Source organism: Lutra lutra, chromosome 1, assembly GCF_902655055.1.
Source record: "Lutra lutra chromosome 1, mLutLut1.2, whole genome shotgun sequence".
In the NCBI taxonomy this organism is placed as follows: Eukaryota; Metazoa; Chordata; class Mammalia; order Carnivora; family Mustelidae; genus Lutra; species Lutra lutra.
In genome coordinates, this window is record NC_062278.1 from 181,983,874 (window position 1) to 182,006,154 (window position 22,281).

Here is a 22,281-nt window from a genome sequence, read left to right on the forward strand (position 1 = left end):
TCCCCACTGCCGTACCCTCAGCATCTAGAAGAATGCCTTGAGTTTTTAGACACAAGCATTTATTGAGTAAATGAAGGAATAATTCTCTTACTTAAGCCTCACAAAACCCTTTGGCTATAGATAATAGTTTCCCACTTTACAGATGTTAAAGATGAGAACCTGAAAAGTTAACAATAAACCTAAAATCACATAGTGGCACAAGGTAAGATATAAATCCAGGTCCACCTGCCACCAAGAACTCACTGAAAGCTGGCAGAATTCAATGGAAATGACCCAGTTCAGTGTTGAGGTGGACAGAAATATGTAGTTTAAGCAAAATGGCCAGACTCTTACACAGGTTTCATTATCTAAAAATGAATATTGCATTGATACTATTAAGCACTGAAATTGTTCAAGCTCAGATACATTCAACCTAAGCTAGTACATGGCCAGCCTATCAATATTTAATTTCCAAAGAACATGAGCATTGTTTATAAAGGAATGCTTGTATTTTCCTTAAAAATGAACAGATGGCAAAACTGACCTTCAATTTTTTACAAGATTTTACATCCGCCAGTAGAAAGTGCCACATGTAAGATTCACACTTGACTAGCCTGGTGACAACCTCAACTACCATCCTAATGATCTACAAGAAATGCTGATACAAAACAAGCAGACAAATATCATGGCATAAGGCCTACGTGGAAGTTTGGTTTTGAAAGTGAGATTTATAGACTATGTCTGGTTTCACAGTTTGATCAAAGTAGTTTTTCCACTTCCAAAAATATTTACATAGTGTTGGCAAATATTCTATCATAAATTAGAGTGTATTCAATTTAACAACAAATGCAAACTCAAGATCTACTAAGTCCATTAAATACAAAATCGTGAAAAGAAAATGTAACATCTGGTGTGCAAAATGTGAGCAATATTGTTTTAGAACAACAATGAAACAAGATGTCTCATTTGTTCATTTCTGTGAAACAATGTTTATCAGTGTTGCACTATAATACAATCCATGCAGTAAAGGAGGACAGGATCACACATTGTCAGCTATTTTCAACAATTTTGATTTTTGACACTCAAAATTAATATGGATCTAATTCAGAATGGCAAATTGGAGAATTTTCAGACAGTGACCAACATGTACTTTTGCCAAATTAAATCAAGAAAAACAATCAGCAATCCCTTCTCACTTCTACATGCCCTTGGATCCATGGCCAATATCATTGCTCTCTTTTGAAATAGTGGCAATAGTTTAACTGTACTGCATAACATGTTCATATGATTCATGTACGTTCTAACTTGCTTTATATACATTATCTCCTGTAATTTGCCCAACAGGCTTTTGATACCCACACTACTTTATACGTTATTAGGGTCCTTCAGAGAAGCTGAACCAATGGGATATAGCCCCATATGTGGCTATGTCTATAATCATCTATTATTTCTTTTTTATAAAGAATTTACATGATTATGGAGGCTGGGAAGTCCCACACTCTGCCACTTGCAAGTTGGAGACGTAGGAATGCCAGTGGTGTAATTACTGTCAGAGTCAAGAAAGCCTGAGCACTAGGCCTGCTGATGGTTCAGCTAATGATAAGTTCCAATCTCCGTGTAGGAGAAGATCCATATTCCAGCTCAAAAATGATTTAGCCAAGAGAGCCAACGGTTTCTTACTTCTCTTTGTTCTATTAAGGAGGCCCACCCACAATGGGGAGAGTGATCTGCTTTTCTCAGTCCACTGATTCAAATATTAATCTCACCCAGAAACCTCCCTCACAGACATATCCAAAATAATGCTTCTAATTATCTGGGTGCCCTGTGGTCAGCCGACCTGACACATAAAATTAACCATTACAACAAGTAAACAGGATTAAAGAGGAGAATTACTCTCAACAGGCAGACCAGGAAGAGTAGTAGAGTGTGCCCTATGCTCCTTCCCACTGCACCTGTGCCCTATGTTCCTCCCACTGCACCTGTGCCCCATGCTCCTCCCACTGTACTGTAGTGCCTGCGCTGCTCAGATAAGGCCTCAGCACAGTACTCTGGATAGTGACAGAATGTGATCAAAGTTGGCATTCAGGATGAATCATATCCTCCATTCACAAACCTTTTCGTGGACAATTCTCGATTTCAGAAAATAAAATTGTAAGCGTTAGGGGAAAGGAAAAAGCAAAAATGGTTGGTAAAGTGAGATCAGATTTTTAAAAGGACTGTAAAAGACAAATAGAAGAATTTAAAATTTGGGATAGGAACTGTAGAGTTAGGTTGACCCACATGTCTAGGTTTGCTAGGAACACTCCCATTTTTAAAACTGAAAGCTTCATGTTCTGGGAACTCCCTTGGTCTCAGGAAGGCAGGGTGGTTGGTCACCTTCAGTAAAGAAGGTTGTTCAAGTTATCTCTCTGTGAAAACCACTTTGTGTTTTCTAACTAATATATAAAAAAAAGATGAATTACTAGAAAAACAGGATGGAAAAAAATATAGAAAATATAGGCTGAAATATTCATTATTTAATTAAATAGATGTAAATGACTATGTCAAATAGTAATAAAAGTTACCAAAATTTTAACTCTCAATGTCTGTATTTACCTTGTCAAGGGCCAGTTACAAACCACTTCGAGATGGGCCCTGGTACACAGACCATATAGGAATAATGGGCCGTCTGTACCCTCTGAGAAGGAAGAGATAGGTGAGCACTTTTACTCTGGCACAATGGTTTGACAAGGAGCCCCCTGGAGCTAGGGGACTGCAGGGCACAACGGGAAGGTGAGGCAGACAGGCAGAGAGCAGGAGAGTTTATGACTTGGATATAGAGCTTGAGGAAACAGAAACAGAGCTATCTTTGAATTTCCCACCAAAGGGAATCTTTGGCCTTAAAAGCTAAAGAAAATGCAAGTGTATAAGAGATAATTTTCTACAAATCAGCATGTAGAGTGGTTAAGAGAATAGGTTTTGTTTGTTAACTGCCCATGCTCAAGTCCTAGCAATTCAAGTTAGCAGTTAATTAAACCACATCCTGGTGTTTAACCACTCTCTACCTCGGTTTCTTCATCAATAATATGGCATTCTTCCTACCACCCCTCTCACAGAGTTGCTATCATATATTCAATATATACATGTAGAGATCTATTTATCTATAATTTAGTGTTTTAATAATTGGTACACGGTTAATGGTTATTGTTGGTTATTATACGTATTAATAAAATATCTCAGCAATAATCATCTCCACTTCATAGCTCTTGAAAAATATTTTTCTTGATTTACCTAAGGATCTATAGTAATCTAAGAAAAAGTGTGATTCCTTATTTATCAGGGGGAAATTGCAATGTATTCACCCATTAATTTTCAAATTCTTTAGCACTTGTCAACCTTATATATTTTAATTTTATGGTTGGTTTATCCCATAATTGTTTGACTCTCTCTGAAGTATCATGCATTATTAAAATAAAGAGAGGCTCATTAATAGTGACCAGTTTGGTTTTATTTGCCCTGTGACATTTTGAAAGTCTTGTTGCAGCATAATTACCCAGGTAATTGTTTTATTGCTCCTTGGCATTTCTCCATTTTATCTTATTTTTCTTTGATCCCATCTCTTTATGAATCTCATTTACTACCCAGACACTGCTTGTACCTCCTGTTCAGGGTATACGTATCATAAGACTACTAACCTTGGTTGATACCTGTTCTGGTGAAATCATCTCCCTGTAGTCAACATCCTTTCATCTTCTAGTACATATTTACCACAAAGGGAATAAAATGTATAAAGGCTCTGAAGTATCAGGATGCCCTGTAAGTCTGAGAAAAAGCAAAAGGAGGTATAGCCGGAAGAAAGGGGAATGAAAGGGGAGCGTGGTGGACACTGATATCCAAGAAGAGGAAGGAATCTGGTCCTGGGTCCTTTAATATATGGCAGAACTTTAATTCTGCTTCACATGTGATGGAATCTATTAGAAGACTTGAGCAGAGAATGGTATGTATACATTAGACCATCTCGGGGTGTAAGTGTGTAAGTGCTATCACTAGGAAAGACTCAGTATTCTAATACAGACCCATCATTGTCTCTTGGCTGACAGTAGGTGCTCTGATGACACAATACACTCTGGTTTTACTCTATGTCTCTATAGAGCATTTGAACTTGGAAACTAGGCCTAACCACAAAAGTTGAGCAGAAGGAGAACAGAAGCAGTAAGAGTAACTAGGAAAGCCTCTGAAACCCCAGAGTTATAGAAAATAATCTTAATTGACTCGTTACTCTCTTTTCCAGGTCCTATCCCTTATGAGACTGAACTGCCATTGTTCAGAATGGAGTGGTATGACCAAAAAAACTAAAACAAAAAAATAGATCCTAGCCTTTGCTAATTTTTGTGGTGTAAATGCTTCCACATTGGCCAATTTCAGTTGCTAACAGGATGTCACTAAACACAGACGGGAAAAGTTGTGGATAATCTCCCCCTTGCTGGACTCTTGGGAGCTGGCTGCAGCATACCACTGGTGCCTGACATTTGCATGAATACATCCAGCAAATTTTCTATTTTATTAGTTTCTTTGAGTGGATGTTTATTTTAACCTTGGATGTTGGATAATTAGTCACATTTCACCTCTTTTGGCCCTTGAACTTCCCTTAAAGAGTTCCCTTATTTTATTGGTCTTTTCTTGATTTCTAGTTCTCAGAAACATAAGACACTCACAGAAGATGTTTTTAAGTCCCAGGATATCATACTTAAACATGTGGATTCATCCATATTTTAGTGTTAATCTTTTTTTAAAAAAATCAGATTTTTTAATTCATCACACCAGTTTTATTAGGCTTATGTAATCTTAAACTGATGCCATTTTTAACAAAATGGAAAAACAAAATTCTGTTTACTACTCTAGCATTATGGTTCAAGTCAATACTTTTAATTAAAGCATTTTTTTTTTTTTTAAATCCACATTGTCTACAAGTCAGAAAATTTTCCTGGAACTGTTGACTTTGCAACCCCAGAAGTATTACATGTTTTAAGTGTTATTCTCTACCCAATTATTTCCCAAAAGCAGGTAAAAGATAGCAGATCTGTGGGTGAGCTTTAAAATGAACTTATCCTACCAGCCCACTGAAATTCTTATCTGTGAACAGGGAAGCACATCCAGCGAATGAGAAATGAAAGACAGAACTATCCATTATTCTTGGCAATAATGGCAATAAATTATAGTCTCTACTGCCTACTCAAGAATAAGTGGTTTCACCTGGTTTCCGAAGTGACAGGAAGGCTTAAAAAGAGAAGCTCTCCTGGGCCAATACCTTTGCATCACTAATATGATCAAGTCATTAAGCCATTGGAAGAACTGCGGAGGCCTCAGAGTTGTTTTCAGAAAAGTAACATTTTGTAAAGTCAGGGATATGGCAGCTTCTAGTAGCCAGTGGTGGGTAAGAAAAAGTAAAGCAATTAAATTTGCAAGCTTCAAATTGCCAGCTCCTTAGATGTTGAGTGGTTATTAAGAATAAGTTCTTAATTTGCAAAAGAATCTCTGCTAATACACCTGCTAATTAAATTACTAATCATGTAATAATTCCTGATGTTATATTACCTAGAAAATAGAATGACAAGGTCATAATCATCCAAAGCATTACTTGAAAAGACTTGGGGAGAAAAGCTAAGTAAGCCATGGCTGGTTGAAAGAGCAAGATGATATGAGGACATTCAAGTGGGCATAGTTCATTAAACCACCTTCGTGGCTGTTCAGAAAATTGCGTTCAATAGTATCTAGCTCATTTAATACCTGGAGCACCATTCAGATGGTTAAACAAATGAGATTCATACAAGCCTCGTCACCCTGTAATTCACATCTCATTTGCTCTTTCCTTTGTGCTAACATCATCTGCTCCATCACTCTGGCTATCTAGAGAACTCCTGTAAACTCCCACACTAAAAACGTGTGAGGCAGTGTTCTGATTCATAGACATGATATATGTTCAGCCATCTCTTGGAACTGGGATCTAGGCACCTTTCAAATGTGGTGTGGATCTTATGCTTTAGCGGGGACACCTATGCTTTAAAAAAAATTAAACCCGAAGAGGACCCAATCCTGCTTTCCTGAGCCCAAAGTCATATTCTTGAAATCTCATGTTATAGAAGTCTAAGTCTGCAAAATAGTCTTTCGCATGTGCTGAACACTTTCATAGTAAGGAAGCATCTGGTATTTCTGATAACCTGTGTGCTGACATTGCAAATCTGTCTCAAGCTTCTAAATGAACCATGTAAAAGTATGAAGACTTGCCATTTAGTCCCAGGGAGGTGCTGACACTCAAACATAGCTTATTTTTGGCTTTTCCATTCCATCTGAAACATTTGTGGGTATCTCTTATAAGCTGCTATATTTTATAAACTAGCAAAGCAGATAGAGACAACAGATATACTTTAATTTTAATTAAACGCTGTCTTTTCTACAAGTTTTTGTTTTGTTTTTGTTTTTTTAAGAAGTGTCTCTTGAATTATATGGAACAGAAAAAGGTGAAACATACGTTTCAGAAGTTTTTTTTTTTATAGTTGTAGAAATTCTCCTAAGGCTCTGAAGGTATTTGGATTTGGATGTTTCTGGATTCCCAAAATTGATTAGAATTTTTATCTATAAGGTAGCTTTATAGAAAATAACATTTTCCAGCCTCAGATTAAAATAATTTTCTAAAAACTGACCTTAAGTCTCATCTCAAATACCAATGAAAATTATCAGATAATTTGCAAGTCATGATCATCTCATTTGGGTGGATTCTGTCCATTTTTGGCCAAAATTTTAGATGAGGGCTTATTCTAAATAATGAGGTTACAAAGACAACAAGTAAGATATTGTCATTAACTTTAAGGAGCTTACAGTCTATTTGAGGAGACAGATATAAGAAACACACTTTATTATAATACAGTAAGGCCTTGGATGTGTCAGTGGGCATAAGGCCTACTCCATTTTATTCCTCATTGTGTTCTCAGTGCTTGTTAGGATGCTCATGCCTAGAAATCACTCTGTTAGCATTTGTTGAAGGAGTAAAGGAAGGAATGGAAATGTGTGATCATGGAATACAAAGAATACACATTTCATCTGAGCTAAATTCAAACACTACATCCTAGAATGGATTAAACCTAGTCTTCTACTATGAATAAAAATTAATTGAGCAAAATAAAAGAAAAAGGGGACAGGCTCTTTAGACAAAGGACAGGGAATAAGCATTGAGTCATGAAATAGCATGTTGTGTCAGGGTAATAGAAGCAGGTTGGTATTATGATAGAGGGGAGTGCATGATGAGAATAGCTAGGGGAGAAAAGCTGGTGAGAGTGGAGGGTCAGAGAAGCGTGGATACCTTGCTTTACAGCAGAGCCTTGGAGAAGTTTTAGAGCAGAGTAACTTGGGCACAGAGTATTTGTGATAGCTCATTCTGTCTCTGCCGGGGGCAGATGAGAAGGAAACAGACAGAAGGAGAGACATCTGGAGACCAGTTACTTTCACCAGATTAGGTGCAGGATATGATGATGGCAAGAACAAGGGCAGTGATTCTAGGTAGAGAGGATAGCAAAAGAACTGGAGAAGTAGTTAGGGGGTATAATCAGCAGCAGAGGATAGATGGGAATTGGGAAGTGAATGGCAAGCAGCAGACACAGACTTTGTTTAAGGTGGTCACCACCAGTGAGAGAATACAGAAAGGGTAGATACATGGGGAAAGATGATGCATCAAGCGTTGTTTGCTTTAAATTTATGGAACATCCATGTGGATATAGCGCAGAGACAATTGGATATGTGGTGGATATGGTGGACAATTGGATATGTGGATTTTCTTGGGGGAGGCCAGAGCTGGAGATACTACTTTGGGATTTACCAGCATCGTAATTTAAACAACGTGAGTTGATAATGTCACTCAATGGCATTATGTGGAGTGAAAAGAGTGAGATCACTACTGTTTAAAGCCTGAGCATAAGAACCACATGGGAAGGACAGAAAGATAGGAGAAAGGTCAAGGGGGTAAGAATAGTTTCTCTAGGGCATCAGAATCAGTCAGGTAGCTTGTTAAATGTTCTGACCAAGAGGAGGGTCCAGGAATCTACGTTTTAACCAGCTCCCCAAATTATGCTAATCTACACTTGAGTTTAGGATGTGTAGTGTAGAGATTTCCCAAAAGAAAAGAATCTGCTGCCAGTTGTGACAGAGAGAGCTAATAAAGGGGAATGTAAATTAGTTCAGCCCTTTTGGAAGACGCTTTGGCAGTATCTGTTAAAACTTTTGTTCTTCAGCCTCTCCAATTACATTTCCAGGAATTCATCTCGGAAAAATACCCCGTAAGGGTGCACAGACAGAATCTGCAAGCATCTTTCCCGCAGTGGTGCTTTTTTGTATAGCCAAAGGTGGGAAATAATCTAAATGTCTATAAATACAGGAATTCTTAACCCATTAATTGGACTTCATTTGCACAGTTATCATTGGGGTAATGGGGAGAAATTCAGGTAGAAGTGACATAAGGAAGGAGGAGAGGCAGTGAGGTAGTGGAGACATTGAGTGTTTTAAGAAGTTTAAGGAGGGGGGTTCCTGGGTGGCTCAGAGGGTTAAGCCTCTGCCTTTGGCTCAGGTCATGGTCTCGGGGTCCTGGGATCGAGCCCTGCATCGGGTTTTTTGCTCAGCAAGGAACCTGCTTCCCCCCGCCCCCAACCTCTGCCTACTTGTGATCTCTCTCTCTGTCAAATAGATAAATAAAAATCTTAAAAAAAAAAAAAAAAGTTTAAGGAGGAAGGCCCAGGAAAGAGCAGTAACTAGATGAGGACAGGGTATCATTTGAGATGGAAGAGGCTTCAGACTTGCATAAATTGAGTGGAAGAGGGGAGAAGAAGGAGGTAAAAGAGTGAGCACTGAAATACTCTCCCTCATCCTCACCTGTATCCCAAGACGATACTTAGAATGGATTTAGTATATTCCAAGTGGCCATTTTGTTTGATCATGGTATATGCTGTCTACTTGTTATAGACCTTATTCTTACTTTGGATAACACAGAGCTCCTGTGTTACATGTATTTTTATAGTAATAGCCCAAGAAGGAAAAAGAAGACAGGGTTATCTGTCTTCTTTCTTTAAGGTTTCAAGGTGCAAACTTGTTTTTTAGCATGTTCAAGTCAATATCTACATGGTTAGTCATGTAGCATATGTGAATTGATGTTGAAATAATAGACTAAAAAAAATCCTCTTTATGTCAAAGAATCAATTGCCCAGTCTTCTGATATAGTTGTTGCTAAAAACAATTCCTTCCATATGATCAAATGCCACACTTCACTGCAAAACAGTCCTGAAAAGTGTTGTCTTGTTTAGGATTCATGGTTATAGATTAGATCTATTTTTCATAAAAAATAAATATATAGCTATAAATTGCTTTTTTAATCAGAAAAGGATATCCAAAAAGTAAACATAAAAACCGTGTTTCTCTATAGCCACTCAAATTAATAAAATTATGTAGCCCTATAAAATCAAGGCCACATAATGATTTTCAGAGGCTCTAGATATATTTGCCTTCTTCCAAAAAAACCTTAAAAACATATTAAAATATGTGCTTTGACCTAAAAGTTCCTTTTAAAAAAATTTTTAAGAAATTAACATGTTTTTGTGGGCCCATGAGATTTGTACCCTCAGCACTGTTTCTACTGTGATTGTTGGGAAGTTGGGGATAAATAAACTATATCCTACATTAGGATATATAGGATATATCCTACATTAGGATATATATATAGGATATATATAGGATATATATAGGATATATAGGATATATATATATAGGATATATATTAGGATATATAGGATATTAGGGTATATAGCGTATGAAAATCGAACCACATCTAAATCTTAGTTGCTAGTTGTGGAAAATTTAAATATTTCATTAATTTGTTTGTCTTTTTAGATTATGCATGTTTTTCTATCTATATTTCAATGTCTGAGTCAAATAGACCTCATCTCTTAGGATCTGATCTTAAAAAGGCTGAGTCTATGGTTGTTTCTTTCTTTCCTTATGGACTTGGAGAAAAGGAATTTATTGAATATAATCCTTTCATTTCTCTTCATTTATTAGCCCTCTTTTTCTGTGGCTGCTATTCTGCTAATGTCAAGGGCACCTTCAAGAAGAAAATAAATCATAAGAAGGAAAATGCAAATTAAGAACAGAAAAAAATACCATCACTCAACCTATAAATTTGAAAAAGTTACGTTACTATTGGGGCACTCCCGGATGGCTGGCACCTGAGTGTGGTGCGACAGATCAAAGGCCTGGGATAGAAACTGACCACCCTGACAAGCAGCAGGTGCAACTCCTGGCAGAGATGTGTTTCTCAGATTTGAGATCTTAAGACAGCTGTATTATCCCTGAATGCTGTATAATGGTAAATAATGAAGAAAAAGATGAAAAACTATTTCTTAACAAAGCTAAATGTTTTGTAAATTCAATAGAGAAATCCATTTCTTGTTCACTCTGAACAGCTACTTAAAACTTCAGACAAAAAAAAAAAAAAAACTTCAGACAGGGGGGCGCCTGGGTGGCTCAGTGGGTTAAGCCTCTGCCTTCGGCCTAGGGTCATGATCTCAGGGTCCTGGGATCAAGCCCCACATTGGGCTCTCTGCTCAGCAGGGAGCCTGCTTCCCCCCACCCCTCTGCCTGCCTCTCTGCCTACTTGTGATCTCTCCCATTGTCAAATAAATAAATAAAATATTTTTTTAAAAAAACAACAACAAAAAAACTTCAGACAGGACTGTGTGGCAAGTATTATATTTATTGAAAAGCAAAGACAATAAAAAGAATTAGCACACACAAAAAAATTGTGTCAGTATCGGAAATACTGAGGCATCTGGAACCCTCACGCAGAGCTGGTGGGAGAGGAGTTGCCACTCTGGAGATCCATAAGGCAGTGTTGAGTCTAAGCAAGCATATGAATACCATGAGATCCAGAAGTTCACGTCTGTCTCCGCAGTGGATAGGAAGTAGACAGTAAGAAGGTCGTTGTTGCACTGTTGGGGTAGCAGGCAGTGGGAACTGATTTTGATTCCATTGTGAGGAGAAAGGTTGCAAAAATGTGTTGTACACATATGATAGGATGCTCTGCAGCCATCATAAGTAATGAACTTGATTTAACACGTAATGAACTTTATTTAACTTTATTTAGCATGGATCTCATAAACAATATTTGTATAAAAAAGAAGCGGTAGAATGACCTAGGTATTGTACTACCATTCACGCAGCTTAAGCAACATGTAGACCAGCACTGTGCATTTGAAAGAATCCATAGCTCTAAATCAATGGTTCCAAGGAGCCATATATCTAAATAAATCTATAAAATATGGATTGGGAAGACGTTTTTTAAATAGACTAGAGTGAATGCCAATGGTAAGGGGAGGGAATTGGGAGTAGAGACACATCCATACATTAAATAAAACAAAAGAGAAGACAGGGTAATGGTGAATGTGTGTCACACGTTGACAAATGAAAGTAACTTAATTCTGTGTCTTAAGGCCAGAGGATTTCCTTTTTTTCTTTTTTTTTTAAGATTTTATTTATTTATTTGACAGACAGAGATCACATGTAGGCAAAGAAAGAGAAGCAGGCAGAGAGATCGGGGAAGCAGTCTCCCTGCCGAGCAGAGAGCCCGATGCGGGGCTCGATCCAAGGACCCTGAGATCATGACTCGAGCTGAAGGCAGAGGCTTTAACCCACTGAGCCATCCAGGCGCCCCAAGGCCAGAGGATTCCTTTAAAAACAAATAATAATTTTAAAAAGGGGACACCCTGACACGTGTGAAAAGTAGGGTTTGCAAACTTAAATGCTAATGAGGGTTATGGAAAACTGATGAGTGTACCCTCCTTTTTTTTTTTTTTGCAGGTTTTTTTCTCTTTTTAATTTTCTTTCCAAACGTGCCAGTGTTGCTGAGTGACACTCAAGTAACTGGTGGTTTTTCCCGTGCAGCTGCTGGCTGCTCGGGGCTGTTCAGGTGGAGTTGGAAGCTGATGCAGAAGCGGCGTTGTTGGTCTGTTCATGGTCTCTGGCATTAGCATCTGAGGCTGCTGTGGCATTTGTAGGGGTTGAAGCAGCTGCTTGAATCCGAGCATGAGGAGGAATAAGGATGGTAGCTAGAGGTGGATTACTTGACAGTTCTTGAGTGGTGAAGTTGAAGAGTGCAGGTGTGTCTCGCCCATTTGGTAGTTTGACATTTGGGTCCCTTAATTCGTCAAAAAATGAATGTGCACAAGCTTCCAGTGGTGTCAATCGGGCAGTTGGTGTATACTCCAGCAGACGGCTACACAGTGCAATTGCCTCCGGTGGAGTCCGGGGTCAGAAGACCTTAGTCCAAGGATGCGCCTTAATTTGAGGGAATTTGAATTCTGTGTAGTTTGGGTTCATTTCTCTAATTTGCTCCCTTGTTGATGTTCCCAGGACCTTGATTATTTCCACCAATTGATCCACACCACTGAACCCTGGAAATATTGGTTGTCCTAATAACAGCTCAGCCAACACACAGCCTGCAGACCATACGTCTATACTAGAGGTATAATCAGTGGCTTCAAAGATAACTCTGGTGCCCTATAGTACCAAGAACAGATATACGAAACATTGGGTTCTCCTCGGACCAGCTGCTTTGCACTTCCAAAGTCACAGAGTTTTAAGACAGCTGTATCAGGGTCCAACAAGAGGTTCTGTGGTTTAATATCCCGATGGCATATTCCAAAGGAATGGATATAGGCTAAACTTCGGAACAGCTGATACATATACAACTCACTTAAGAACTAACTGATCCCACTGAGACCTCCCAACCTATGGGGCACCTGCGTGATTCAATGGGTTAAAGCCTGCTGGCTCTTGATTTTGGCTCAGGGTGTGATCTCAGGGTCCTGGCATTGAGCCCCTTGACAGGGCTCCACGCTTAGCAGGCTGTCGCTTGAGGATTCTCTCTCTCTGCCTTTCCCTCTGCCCCACCCCCTTACACGTGCACTCTCTCTCTTCAAATAAATTAATCTTAAAAAAAAAAAAAGACCTGCCAAATTATGACAACCAAAACTTCTTTTTTTTAGGAGAGAAAATGCTGAATTTGACATAGGGGTATTGTATTCCAATTTGGAAACATTGTTTATGTTACAATATACTCTCTTTTGGAAAGTATCATCATGACTCTCAGATATAAAATGAATACCTATAAAATATTTTACTGAAATAATTAATGAGGAAAAGCAGTAAGATGTTACAGCTAATTCAAAGGAGAAAGGAAAGAGCAAACAAATATGTAGGCAGTCAGGATTGCTGAAATGAATTTGAGTAGGTCATGTAAATTTGGACAATATCCTTAGGGCAATAATGATCAAGTCTATCTGAGCTGGAACAGTTTGCATTTCTATGGATAAGAATCACTTGTTATCAGTATTCTCCAGCTTACAGAGTTGCAAAATAGCTCAAAGACAATGGAATGCGGAGACCCCATAGAGTCAGATAACCTAGGCAATGCCTCAGTCTTCTGTTTTGGGGGAATAAAGGCAGTGATGGGTTTTTTTTATCAATTTCTGAATTATTTCACTTTGTTCCTCTACAGTGATGAAGTCAATTGAAAAAGAGTAATAACCACCATACAGCACAAATATAAGCTGTCTGATGTGCGTTTGGCTGCCAAGCCTCCTCTGTATTTCTGGTATGTATGGAAAAAGAGAACAATCCTTTTATTTGATGATGGTCGGAGGGTCACCATCCCTCTGAGCTTTTTAAGCTTTATTTTCCCTCCTTTTTAAAGCTTCATCATTGTTTCCCTCCTTTGTCATCTACATGTACAGACTAGTACCTGCCTTATAGCTTCAGAAATTGTCAGATAAATGGGAAAGAAAATACAGGTGTTAATCATGCTGTGTTACAAAGAATGGTGAATTGGGATACATAGAAATGCAAGAGGGCATGCAGTTTAAGGAAGCTAATTCTTTTTTTTGTTTAATTAAAGATTTTATTTATTTGACACATAGAGATCACGAGTAGGCAGAGAGACAGGCAGAGAGAGAGAGAGAGAGCAGGGAACCAGGCTCCCGGCTGAGCAGAGAGCCCAATGCGGGGCTCGATCCCAGGACCCTGAGATCATGACCTGAGCTGAAAGCAGAGGCTTAACCCATGGAGCCACTCAGGCGCCCCAAGGAAGCTAATTCTTTTAGCCAAACAGAAGCTTTCTAGTATGATTCAAGCCATGCTTTGCCAGAGACAGAGGTCAGAATGGTAAGAGCTGTGGCAAGTGAGCCAAGTAGAGGGGATAAACTGAAGAAGCAGGAGAGTACTTTTGGCAGAAAGCATAGTTTTGAAACTTGCCAGTCTCTAAGCTGTGGCTTTCCATTTATTTTTCAGCAGTTTGCAGAAACGGCCTGCTTCATTTTTAGTTTAAAAGTCACTGATCTTTTGCAAAATTTACAATTTTGCTGTGTCATCTAATCAAAATTCAACTAGATTCATGCCACTCATCCCCTTTTGATTACAGCCCGAAGAGGAATGCTTTGTCTTTTTAGGATAACGGGCCCCATATAGCAGAGTCATAAATGCAGTCTCCAGTCTGATCTTGGCTTTTTCCAGAATTCTGAGTTGGTATAAATCCTGAAACATTAACTTGAGCTAAGTTAATTGCAGTCTTGAATTTAAAATACCTTCTTCCTAAGCTTTCTCTCTATGGGACAGTAATTCCTGTGGACTCCAAACCATTTTGTCACGGAGTTAGGTGGGATAGGTAAATATATGATCTAAGAGCCTGTTTCCAGAAAAGCTTTTGCCTTGCTGTTGAAATAATTTAACACTAGCATATTTGTGTTAATTTGAACGGTGTGACCCGTGGTGGCAGACATATTTAATCACCAGCCCAGAAGTTGCTATGTAAAGAATAAATTTGTTCTGAGTTAATGTTTGTCGTGAAATGTATGCTATCAATTCCCCCCAGTGGTTTTGTTTAAATCAGATGCAGTCTCTGTCTGGGAGAAGGATTGATGTGCAAACAGCTCTGATGGACTTTTTCAGCAATGTTTTCATTCCAGAGACAATGACCTTCTCTGCTTTGTTTTGCAGTTCTGCTCATCACTGGTAGCTTTTGAGCTTACCCAAGGGCTCATCTCTGGTCCCTATAAGGAATTTTCACCTAATCTGGCTGTTAGCCTGGAACTGGCTTTGTTCATGCCCTGCTTCAGTGTCAGTAAAGCTGACCACAGCATAAACTATCTTTTCTTTTCTTTTCTTTTCTTTTCTCTTTTCTTTTCCTTTCTTTTCTTTTTTCCTCTCTTTCTTTCTCTTTCTTTCTTTCTTTTCCTTCTTGATAGGGAAAAACTATACTCTAAGATGGCCGACCAAACCAGCAAGGGAATTCAATCCCTGTCTCAAAGCCCTTCCGGGTTCTTCTTTCCTACCCCGTTTCCCTGTGCGAGCCAAAAGTACCAAGTATGTGGAAGTAGAAGGGTATAAATCCCCCTTCCTGCTTGTGCTTGGGGCTCAGACCTTTGGAGAATAATCTCGTCTGAGCCCACCAGTGTTAAATAAACTTCCGATCCTCCAAAGTCCCCAAGTGCCACTTGGTTCTTCCGCCAGGATCCGGTCCAGGTTCTGCAACATTTCTTTCTTTATTTATTTCTTTTAAAGATTTCATCTATTTATTTGAGAGGGAGAGAAAGCAGGAACAGAGAGAGCGGCCAAGGGAGAGGGAAAAGCAGGCTCCCCACCAAGCAGGGAGCCCCGATGTGGGACTTGATCTCAGGACCCTGGGATCATGACCCGAGACGAAGGCAGATGCTTAACTGACTGAGTCACCCAGATGCCCCTAAACTGCCTTTTCTGAGGAGCTTCCTTGACTGTGAGATGGCAGATGCTTTCTAGGATCCAGACTGGAAGGCCTCCTTTGGCCGTGTATTCTAAATAGCAACATAAAGAGATCCTCTGCTGTGATTTCCAAAGATATTAGCTCCCATGTGATGACCTTTCTGTTTCTGAGCAGGAGGAGTTACCAGCCCCTAGAGATTTAGGGTTCTTGACAAATCGTGGCTCCATCACAATCTACTCTTTCATCAAGAGGCCGAATAAACAGATCTTGGAAGGCTGGGCAATGAATGATGTCTTCAAAAACATTTAATTATTTACTAGGCTAGAAAAAAAACTCAGTGCATCTATTTAAAGAAGTTTTTTGTTTGGGGGTTTTGTTTGTTTTTTTCCCCCAATCTTGGTGCTTTTGACATTTTAGACTGTGAATGTTTGGGCCTATCTCAGGCCTCTACCCACTAGATGCCAGTAACATACCCCACCCCGCCCCCCTCCCAGCCTCCAGTTATAACAACCAAATGTTCCTTCTGAAATTCAAATATCACCCCCCGACCCCAGTAATCACTGACTTAAAGTCAGGTGGAGTGGTAAACACCCTTTGCTTCTTCAGATTGGACTGATGGAAAGTTGGGCTACAGCACTTGGAGGAAAAGCAGAGGGAATAACATAATACTACCAGTGAGAAATCCATTCCATTTTAACATCAGGTTTATACAAAACACCAGTTCACAACAGAGAGCATGCAGGCATACCACACTCTGCTTCCGGACCACTGTCTCTGCTTGCTTACTTGGTATGGTAGGTGCGTCGACGTGGATTCCTCTCGCAGATTGGATAATTTGATTCTAAGCACAAATTTTATAAGTCAATTCCACGGTGGACAGCAACCCTTTTGAGAACAATAACAAATTGATTTTGTCTGCATTTTTTTTCCTCTCGGTTATAAAATTGAATAGAGCCCTCTTAAGAAAGGCCACAGTTGTGCAGTCTGTGTCAAATAATGGATTTGAGCTATTTGTACAAACTAATCAGCTCTCCTATTAGATTTGCCAATTAGTCTAAATTCTTCCTCATTATAGGAGATTTCAAGAGTGTAAACATTCTCCCCCCAGTTAAAACCCCAAAGAATGTCAAACTGAGCATTCACGATGCCTTTTTGCAAACAAGGCAGGCTCTGGTTGCAGCTTCAATAGCTTTCATGCTGCTCGCTTCTTCAGAATACAGAATGTGTTTGTTTAAAAATTACGCTTAACTTCAACTTCACCTCTGGGCCGAGGAATAAGCCATATATTTGAAGATTATTAAGAAAATGAATCAGATTTGTGCCATTTCTGTTGGTAGGCGGCTTTTTGTCCTGAGAGAACCTTGATTTAACGGCACTTTTATCTTCCTTAATTATATTCACTTTGTTAAGAAAAATAAAGATGGTAAATTACAATATTAAGGTCCAGAGACTTCCCCTTCACGGGCTTCTAAGCTCTTCTGAGGCCGGCATCAAAGGCGCTCCAGGTCCTCAGGGCCCAGCAGAAGGGAAGGAGTGACATCTCTCTACTTACCCTCACCTCAAAGATGGGAATAGCTCAGTGTTGTTCTTTCCCCCTCAATTGAACCCTTAAATTTTAAAACCAGTGTCTCCTAATTCCCAGCTTAAAGGAGCATCTGCTAAATTAGGGCGGGCCTTTGAGAAGGGATGTTGTGATTGTTAATTGGGAAACGCACTCCTGTCTCAGGTAGTTTTAACCTTCTCAATCAGAGGTCTTTTCTTACCTAATTACACGATTCGAAGAAAATCTAATGAAGTGCTGTCAGATTTACATTGGAATTATTTTAAATGTTATCACAGTAGCCATGGTAATGATATATAAATGGACAAAATGGCAAAGATCTGGAGAAATGTCACAATTACACCTACAGTCTTCCTTTGCACAGACATTAAGTCAGTGTATTTTAAGCACGTTGGCCCCTCAAGGAAATGAGGCTCTTTGGGGGGGGGAGGGGTATAAAATGGAAGTCATTTAAGTCATACTATCAAGTTGATCTTTATTTCTATTTATTAATGTTGCAGCAGGTCAAGACAGGATCCACATTTATTTCTCATTGTTTTTTAGTTCTACCAGTATTGCTATTTGGTTTATTAGAGGATTGGTAATATGGGCTTCCTTATGAAAATTTTAGTTATTTTAATACTTTGTGTTTTCTATGGCTTCTTGGGGAGTTGAAATAACTTGTTATGTGCATTTACTTTTAAAATGCTAGAAACAAAATAATTATAATACTCATAGATTCCAGTTGTTAATGAGCCTGCCACTTAAAGAGGCTAGATTTCACTCCCATGGGGACATGTACAGCTAAACCTGAGAACTATGTACTTACTCAGCCCCAGTAATAAGAAAGGACACAAAGAAAATATTTAGGAATTTTCTAGCCCCTCAAACATATGTATATATACATATATATATATGTATGTATAATCATTATCCTGTCCACAAACTATGGCAGACATCGCTAATTGATCTTTGTACAACTTTTGCTCATGATTTGCAACCTGTTCTCCACAAAGCTTGCATCAAAATTGGCATATAAAAGAAAACCAATCTATCATCCCAGAAGTGGAAGCTAATGGCCCATATTGAAAAATACATCAAATTCCTACCTTAAAATACACTCATAGACAAAATTAAATCACTGTTTTCTAAATAGTTTCAGTAAATTGGTATATTACTTCCTCCAGTGGTAATCATTCATGGCTTGACCTATGTTAGCCATCCTCTGGGGTTGTGCAACGTATACTCCTTGTGGCCCTTTGGCCCATCTACTTATCGGTGATGACTAAAACCCAATGCAAGTCACTAGACAATAGGCTCAAATTCCATCACTGAATTTTAGATATAATTCTAGAAACTTGGTTACCAACTTACTAAAATTTAGATGTTTGGAAGTGGTAGAAGAAGATCTACTGCACAGAGGACAACTGATAATATGGAGACTCATATCAACGGAAGTGACAGAAAATATTTTGAATGGACTCAGAAGTTGTTCATTATAACAAATTAAGAGCCTCCAGCTTTTGCATAAGTATGATCATCCTCAATAACTAGTCACTGTTCATAATGCTATCCCTGATAACATCCAGGAAAGTTTAGATTATGTATGTTCTTTGTCCGCTGTTTAAAGATGATAAACAGTATCTTCAAGAATTTAATCTGAATTCAAATCCCTCCTAATTACGACCTCTTTATTCTCTCCTCCCATTCTTTTCACCTATCGAGCATTCCTAGTCCTCCTTGGGCCCTTCCTATTCTCTCAATTTATAGATTTCCTGCTGGCTTCACATGTCCTTGCTCTCTATCAGAAGAGAATCTGTGAAAAATCAAGTTCAAATATAGCACCACCAACTAAGAGTCAAAAAAAGAGGTAGTAGAACACTGGTGTAAGTTAACTTAGCTTTGCAGGATGATTCTCCTACTTACCAGATATGTGATCTTGGATACATTATTTAATGTCCTTATTCCTCAATTTTCTCATGTATAAAGTGTTAAATCTATTCTTGAGTCTTGGAACAATGCCAGGACTCATATCAATTGCTTAAGAACATATTAGCCATCATTATTATTTAGGATTGCTATACAGTTATTGATTAAATCATTAATGAACACAAAGTGCCACTTAGAGAAATAATTTTGGGGTTATAAATTCAATGAAGAGAATGTCCATGTCTTTTTTGTTCACCATTGTATCAATAGTTATGAATACAATGGGTATAAAGAACTACAAAGGACAATGCTGAACAGGAATGACATGTGAATTGTACCTAGGATGAACCAATCTACCTGAAGATTTTTTCTATTTGTCTAGACTCCACTCCTAGAAGAATTCTTCCACACCTGGAAGAATTTTAAATAGGATTTTTGTCATAGCAATTATTGAAGCACATTGTTTTGTAGTATCCATTTAAATGTTGATCTTTTCCTTAGAAAGTATACTCAAAGGCAGGGAATGTGTTGGATATCTCCTTCAGTGGCTAATTTGTTGGTTGAACAAGGGAAATGATAAATAAGTCGTCTCAATGAAAATTGTTTATTGATTTCATTTTTATAAATTTGGTTATTGTGTATACCATCTAAATTTGAGCTTCCCCAAATTTGCCTTCTCTTGTCTCTGAGATCTATCCACACAAGATCAGAAAGCACTGCCGAAAGCAAAAAGGCACAGGGTCAGGTAGAATATAAGATTCTCTGTTCCGTGTGTTAGAATTCTTCAGTGTGCATGTTATTGAAAGGGTGAGCATCAAATTGTATCCTGGGAATTTAACAAGGTCATATGACAAGGATACCTGTAAAATAAGTTCAAGTAATTACACTAGGCAAAGAATTTGATTACTCTATCTGATCCATTTACCTTTCCCGTAATTCAGAGATATGCCTGAGAGGGCAGGACTGACATCAACCCAAGTCAGTGATTCCGGACTAGCAAATGATAAACATAATATGGGACATGGCCCCATAATAAACCTGCTGGGACTAGAACTTGAAAACCCATTTCCTAATAGTGTCATGAGGCCCTTCATTTATTTGTCCTAGTGACTTTTTTCTTCATCAGGCTGATCGCTGATAAGGATTCACATACTGTAGCAAACATATCAGTCACTGAGGCCACCACTGCTTGTTAATGATGTCCAAATCAATATCTTAACAGGCTTTTTTTGCTGTTTGAAAGAGAGGAATGCTATGAGAAAGATGAGATAACTTGGCAAGAAGCAGCTAAAAATTTAGAGAATGACATTGAAGCCTGTGTGTGTGTGTGTGTGTGTGTGTGTGTGTGTGTGCACGCACGCATGCGCGTGCGTATGTGGTTGGGGATGGGGGTGGAGATTGAAAAACATAAAGAGAAATTGAATAGAAGGCCTGCGTGTTAATGGAAAGATTATAATCACCAACCAGGAGAAAATCTTCTGATAGTTAAGGTAGAAGCACTTTAAAAATAATTAAAGCAAATATAGTTAACAAAGCAGAAGTCTTTTTCATGGGATCTTAATAATTTCTAAGGCCAACTCTTGGCTTGTTCTTAGATTCCTCTTCACAGTGCACATATAGCCACACGCTGGGCTATTTTTGTGGGGTAGTACACCAGAGTTCTGGTCCAGAATTGTGTGCTAAAATTACATAATCTGGATCATCTCTCCAAAACACTATTTTTAACAGATGCCAGGAGATTTTCTCTGAAATTCTGGTGGAGTTGAACTTTGAATCTTATGGTCTTGATGTATTTGAATGGGCTTCCAAAAGGATTTTCCCAAGTAGCCCTCATGCTCTTTCAATGAGAGCAAACTTGAGAGCAAGAACTGGTTGGTGGTGTTGTTCAAGCTGGATGGTGAAGCAATTTTTAAAAAATTTCCTTCTACAAAATGCAGTGAAGTAAATTAGACCAGGTATCTCATAAAATTCCTAGGCCCCTTGAAATGTTGACATGATTGACTGGAGTGTCATGCCAGCCTCATAAGATACACTCTTCTTTAATATTTTAGTGAATTCCTGGGGGGCTAAGTATTTCGTGATCAACTCTCAGTCCTTCTTCTGAACTAGATAAAAGTTCAGTCCATCTTCAACTGATGCTGAAAAATAAGTAAATGAATGGATAGCATCACCCTTAGTATGCTCTTGTGAGTGTACTGATTGGTTTTATTCACGATATGGAAATGAGTTAGGAGAGGGATTTTATCATGGGTAGTCAATCAACTACAACTTTTAACTATGTTAAAAGTGAACATTAGATACATACAATCCTTAAATGCCTGTTGGTTATCTTCCAGCCAGCGTATTCCCCACATGGCTTACCCTACATGGATATGGGCCTCACTCTACCTTACTTACTTTCCTTTACAAAGACTATCTGCTTTGCTCACTTTCCCCCTTGTTTCTTAGAAGCAACATCTCTCTTCTTGTCTCATGAGATGTATTTAGACTTCCCCCCTGTGTCTTGGCTTATGGATAAACAGAATGTGATATATGCATTTATATACAAGATGGGTTACTAGTCAGCCTTAAAAAGGAAGGAAATTCTGATCCATGCTGAGACATGGATGAATTCTAAACATTGTGCTTGTGAAATAAGATAGTTGCAAAAACAAACACACCAAAAAAAAAAAACAAACCCCCAAATAATGTATGATTCCACTTATAAGAGGTCCCTAGAGTGAACATGTCACAGAGAGAGAAAGTAGAAGAGGGGTGACAAGGGTTGGGAGGAAGCAGGACGAGTGACTTTCTGTTTAATGACTCCAGAGTTTATGTTAGGGATGGTGAAAAAGGTCTGGAATTGGATATTGGTGATGGGTACAAGCATGGTTGACACCCTAAAATACGCTGCTTTGATATATTGATTATTCTGAGCTGTAGGCACCTGAAGGGCGGCAGGTGCAGGAACAGGCTTTCTCTGAACTGTCTTAATCTGTCTAAAGACAGATCCTCTATAAGGAATCCAGTTGGCATAGATTCCACCCCC

The 22,281-nt window shown here is 38.7% G+C and overlaps 1 pseudogene; it reads right to left on the reverse strand.

Moving 5' to 3' along the window:
• Window positions 1-11,859: 11,859 nt before the first annotated feature.
• Window positions 11,860-15,579, reverse strand: LOC125105010 (glycogen synthase kinase-3 beta-like; annotated as a pseudogene).
• Window positions 15,580-22,281: the final 6,702 nt, after the last annotated feature.